Here is a 6,000-nt window from a genome sequence, read left to right on the forward strand (position 1 = left end):
CGGCTGCAAGGTGTGCGTGCTGGTGCGTACTGACTGTACCGGCGAGAGCCCTGCGCGCTGCCCCAGGCCGGTGTTGGGCACGTGTCACCCTTGGCCGCGCAGCAGACCCAGACGACCCTGATGCCCCATCACTGTGCTATGAAGCTGGACCGCGGCTGTCCCAGGAGGGTTATCTGGACATTGTGCTTCTCCCCTTCAGCACGGCGTTATCCTCTCCCCTCCCTCCCGGGGCGTACGGCTCCGGCACACCGGTCTCTGTGCATTCCTTCTGCTGCTGTCACCTGGGCCTTGCTCCTCTCTCCCTTCCCCTGTGCCCCAGCTTCCTCCTGGGACGCAGGGGATGGTTTGGAGGGGCCCGGGTCAGTGAGCTGCGCTCGGCTTCTCCAGGGCTGTCCCTGTGTGTGGCACGGAGCCGGACGCGGCTCCCGTCCCTCCCAGCCCTGCTTGCAGCACCGCGGGGGTCGGGCTGGGGCTGGGTGAGCGGGGGTGGCGTTGGATGCTGTCCTTCCCCTCCTTCCCAAAGTGCCACCGGAGGGTACGGGCTGGGGGGAGAAGGTGAAGAGGGGCGAAATGAGCCAGAAACCCACCTCGAGGCCCCGAGGAGCGGCTGGGGGGTGCATGGGGCGGGGGGGGGGTGTAGTGCCAGGGTCACACATGGCTGGGGAGGGGACAGCCCTGGGGCCAGCCAAGGCCTGTCCCCTTGAAACACTAAGCAGCGTCCTGCCTGCTCGGGCCAGGGGCTGCGTGGCCTCGGATGAGGGGAGGCCGCTGCCAGAGCCCGCGGTCCCGGAGCCCGCACCGGTGCCTGTGCTCGGCCCACGGGCATCTGCGTGGCTCCGCGGTCCCCGTGCGCTGGCTGGGCTGCTGGGGGCTCCCCTACCTTGTGGCTCTTTTCGTTTTGTTTTTTTCTTTTTCCTTAAAAATTTTTAAATTACGTAATTTATTGGGAAACTGTTCGTTCCAAATAAACCTCCGTTGTGCAAGGTTTCGCAGGGCTGCGCTGGGTGCTCGCGCCGAGCCTGCCCTCCCTCACGTAGCTCCGCGCCGCGGAGCAGCCTGGGGGTGGCCGCGGCCGGGCCGCAGCATCCCGTGATGCAGAGCTGCAGCTCGGCTCTGCCGTCCTCCCTGCCCAGGGCTGCCGGGCTCTGTCGCCTTCCAAAGGCAGCTGAGTCCTTCCTTGGGCTCTGCCACCACCGCCACCGCGGCAGCGTGCCGGGCAGAGCCGGGGGACAGCGGCAGAGATTCCCGCTCCCCTGGTTGCTGCTGGTTTAGCTCCTGGGCAGCAGTTTGCGGGCGCATAACACGCAGCCCAGCGCTGGCCGCCCGTTCGGCAGCGTGGCCTGGCACACGCCACGCCGGGGACAGTGCAGCTGGAGGCGGCGGCACGGAGCAGGGCCTGGGGAGAGCGGGCATGGCAGGGTGCCGGTGCCAGCGTGTGGCACTGGGTTTTTGCAGGCCTGAGCGGCGATGCCCATGGACCCGGGTCCCTCCAGCCCCACTGGCTCGGCAACTGGAGCAGCGGTGGAGAAAGCCAGCGCATCCTGCCGCAGGAAACGGCCGCCGGTGTCATCTCCATCTGCTTCCTGCCGGCTCCTTGAGAGCAGGGCTGTGCCCAGGCAGCTGCTCCCAGCACCGTCACGGAGGGGACCAGCGCAAGGTGCCGGCATTGTTCCCGCGGCCACCACATTCCTGCCACTGCCGGCGGAAATGCCGGAGCGAGCACGAAGCCCTGACGCTCCTTGGGGATGGGACCGAAGGCTGGGCCTGCCCATCCTCCAGGCTCGGCCGGGGGCACGGGGGTCCTTGGGGGACCTTGGAGGCTGCCGGCGCGCTGCTCGGTGCCCTGTGTGGAGGTGGGGGGCTTGCGCGCCTGTCAGCCCACCGCGGACATCAGAGGGACGGACGGATGCTGATGATGCCCGGGGTGGGCCTGGCCTAGCTGGTAGCACCCCAGCAGCATGCGCCTGCCGTTTTGGCACAGCCGGCGTCCCCTGCCCACCCTGGATGTCCATCGCCGGCCCCAGGTGGGGCGGTGGGCCCTGCCCGTCCCCGTGGGTGCAGCCAGAGGTCCCCAGGGAGGGCTCCAGTGATGGTTCAGCCCATTCCCATCCCCTCTCCCAGCGCACGCAGCATCCTTATTTCCCCACCCAGCGAGCTGGCACCCAGCAGAGCACCCCGTCCTCGCCGTGCCGGGACCGGCACCCGCACACACACCCAGGGACAGCGGCCCGGGGTGGGGGGGGGCTGCCTGTGCTCCCCCGCCATCAGCCCCTGGCTCCGCAGACCTTGCAGCCCTCAGGCTTCAAACCCCCCGGCAGTGCTCGTGGCAGCCACCGCGCTGGAGATGCTGCTCCAGTGCTGCCATTCCCTGCCCGCTCTGCCCGTGCCCCTGTCCCTGCCCTCGTGCCCCACCGCCCACGCTGCCGGGGCTTCGGCACCAGGGGCAGCGTGCGAGGGAGCTGCCATGGCACGCGGTGCACGGGGAACATGGCGCAGCCCGGCAGCCTCCCACCTGCCTGTGGGCAGCCGGCCAGGCCAGGAAAAGCCAGAGATTCCTTAGGTCTCCCAGCCCAGGGGCCTTTTCCTCCGGCACTGGCTGGCCACAGCCCAACCGGGGGGTCCTCCCTGGCCTCCTCCTTCCAGCCTGGCGCAGGAGACCTGGGGTCAGGGCTCAGCTGTGCATCCCCTGGCCGCAGCCCAAGCCCCCGCACGCAGGGCTGGGCGATGCCTGACGGGGCCGCGGGGCATCGCCGCCTCGGCCGGCACGGGCCGCAGCAGCAGTGCGCTCCGGGGGAGGCTGCCGGGCCAGCCCCTCGCTGCCTGTCCTGCCTGCACCCTTGCAGCCAGGCACCCCCTCCACGGGAGTTTGGGGGCAGGGTGCACCGGTGCGGCCGGTGGAGGGGGGGAACCCTTGCTGCTGAGGGGTGCTTTGAGGTGCAGGGGGAGAGCCCTCCCAGTTCAAAACAGTAGCACCGTAGGGTGGCAGTGGAGGAATGGCACCCCGCCACCACCCCGGGGCCAGCCAGAGCAGGAGCTGGGGTCAGCCGGGGGGGCTGTGGTCAGGGCACCACCTCCTGCCCCCATCACGGCACCGGCGGCAACGCCGCCACCGGCCCGGGGAGCCCGATGGGGCTGGAAACCACGGCGCAAGGGCCAGGACGGGACTGGGTGGTGAGCTGGCAGCACTCGCCCACCCACCCCATCCCACCGCGGGGGCACAGGCAGCTGCAAAGCGAGTCTGGCAGCAGCAAAGCGGGTCCAGCAGCGGCAAAGGGGGTCCAGCAGCGGCAAAGGGGGTCCAGCAGCGGCAAAGGGGGTCCAGCAGCGGCAAAGCGGGTCCGGCAGTGGCAAAGCGGGTCCGGCAGCGGCTCCCCGGGGGCACGCGGGGCGGCCGGCTGCCACGGCGGGCGTGGGCAGGCGGCGTGGCGGGAGCGCGCTGGCGCGTGGCCGGGGAGCACATCCCTCCCGGGTCCCAGAGGATGAGCTAATGGAGGCCAGCTGGGCCCAGCCCTGCTTCCCCAGGCTCTGCTCCCAGCCCCGCAGCTGCAGCCTTTCCGCTCCTCGGCGGCCCCATTAACCCCCTCCCTGCCGGTGCTGCCACCCCCCTGCCCGCACCCCCACGGCTGCCGCGCTCCCCTGCCCGCAGCCCCGCCGTGGTGCCAGGGCTGAGCTGCCCGCCGCCCGGGGACGTCGCTCATGGGAAGCCTCCTGCAAAGAATATGGGGTTTGGGGGCCCCGCACGGGCACTGCCTTGCTTGGGGGTCCCAGCTGGGGCTGGGCGAGGTCCTGTCATGGGGGAGGTCCCATCCCTTTTCAGGGCTCAGCCCCCACCCACCTGCAAGGTCCTACAGGGACCCTCAGTCTGCTGAGCCCTGCCCCACTGCATGGATCCTGCTCGCACATGGGGACACCAGGGACACCAGGGAGGGGGCCACCAGGGAGGGGGATGCCAGGGACACCAGGGACACCAGGGACACCAGGGAGGGGGATGCCAGGGACACCAGGGAGGGGGACACCAGGGAGGGGGATGCCAGGGACACCAGGGAGGGGGACACCAGGGAGGGGGATGCCAGGGACACCAGGGACACCAGGGACACCAGGGAGGGGGATGCCAGGGACACCAGGGAGGGGGACACCAGGGAGGGGGATGCCAGGGACACCAGGGACACCAGGGAGGGGGATGCCAGGGACACCAGGGAGGGGGACACCCCAGGGAGGGGGATGCCAGGGACAGCAGGGACAGGGACAGCAGGGACAGGGACACCAAGGATGGGGACACCAGGGAGGGGGATGCCAGGGGCAGCAGGGACACCAAGGACAGGGATGCCAGGAATGGGAACACCGCAGGGAGGAGGATGCCAGGGACACCAGGGACAGGGACAGGGACACCAGAGACAGGGACACCAAGGATGGGGACACCAGGGAGGTGGATGCCAGGGACATCAGGGACACCAGGGACAGGGATGCCAGGGCTGGAGATGCCAGGTACCAGGCACCCACAGCTGCTGCTGCGTGCGGGGCTGTGGGGACAGCTGCCCGGGGCTGGCGGGGTCAGGCTGGGGGAAAAGGGGAGATCTGGCAGCTGCTGGGGCTGCCTGAAGACAAATGGAACCAGTGGGAGAGCTGTGCTCGGGACCGGGCCGCCATCCTGCGGCACTGGGGCGGCTGCCTGCCCTTCACCGGGGCCAGAGCATCCCAGCAAGGTGCTGGAGCATCCCAGCAAGGCACTGGAGCATCCCGGCGAGGCACTCGGCAGCAGGCAGAGACCTCCGGCAGCTGCCACGTGGGCCCTGCCTGTCCCACTGGCCTCATCCTCCCCCCGCCGGGGCCAAGCCAGGCCCAAACCTTCCTCCCTGCCCCGGCACCGCGCTGCCGGACACGGGTGCTGCACCCTTGGCTTCACCCAGCACCCACGGGCGCTGGTAACCACGGCAACAGCAGCATCGCGGGAGCAGGGCAGGAGCACCCACACCTAACCTAACACGGCCCCTCAGTACAAGGAGGACATTGAGGGGGCTGGAGCATGTTCAGAGAAGGGCAGCAGAGCTGGGGCAGGGTCTGGAGCACAGGGCTGGTGGGGAGCGGCTGAGGGAGCTGGGGGTGTTCAGCCTGGAGAAGAGGAGGCTGAGGGGAGACCTGATCGCTCTGCAGCTCCTGGCAGGAGGGGGATGTTGGTCTCTTCTCCCACGGAGTTAGCAATAGGATGAGAGGAAATGGGCTCAAGCTGCACCAGGGGAGGGTTAGGTTGGAAATTAGGAAAAATTTCTTTACGGAAAGGGTGGTCAAGCATTGGAACAGGCTGCCCAGAGAGGTGGGGGAGTCCCCATCCCTGGAAGTGTTCAAAAAACGGGCAGAGGTGGCACTTGGGGACATGGTTCAGTCTCATCTACCCTTGATTGGTTTAGTGTGGACTTGGTAGTGTAGGTTAATGGTTGGACTGGATGATCTTAAAGGGCTTTTCCAACCTAAACGATTCAATGATTCCTTGCAGAACCTGCCTTACAAAAGCCGTTATCGCAGCAAAGGCTTCGGCTAACGAGCTGATGGAGTCCCCAGACCTGGATGCCATCAGTGCTTGGGGGACAGGGAGCAGGATGGGCCTGGCCATGTCCCCTCCTCTGGGCACGAAGCCTCCCTCCGCGGCAGCAGAGCCTGTCCACCCACTTTGCTCCCCGCTTTTGAAGCGGTTGTTAGCGCTCAGCCCTTCGGCACGCAGCTGATGCCCACCATGGAGGTGCTGGGACCAGCAGCCCTGTGCCCTTCCAGCATCCCCTAGCCCCTCTGCAAGCCTGGGGGCTGCTGACTGCCTGTGTTTCCCCACCCTCCTCCCCAGTTTTACAGGCCAGGCAGCCCTGCAGCTTGTTCCTCTCTTTGCTGGGCATCTCTGCCAGCACCGGGCTGGGCAAGGGGCTGCCTCGGCCCCCGGGCAGCTCCCGGAGGGAGCAGAGGGGTCCTGGGAGCCCTCCCCGCTGGCAGGCAAGCAACCCCTGCCCACACCTC

Source organism: Pelecanus crispus, chromosome 13, assembly GCF_030463565.1.
Source record: "Pelecanus crispus isolate bPelCri1 chromosome 13, bPelCri1.pri, whole genome shotgun sequence".
NCBI classification, from domain to species: Eukaryota; Metazoa; Chordata; class Aves; order Pelecaniformes; family Pelecanidae; genus Pelecanus; species Pelecanus crispus.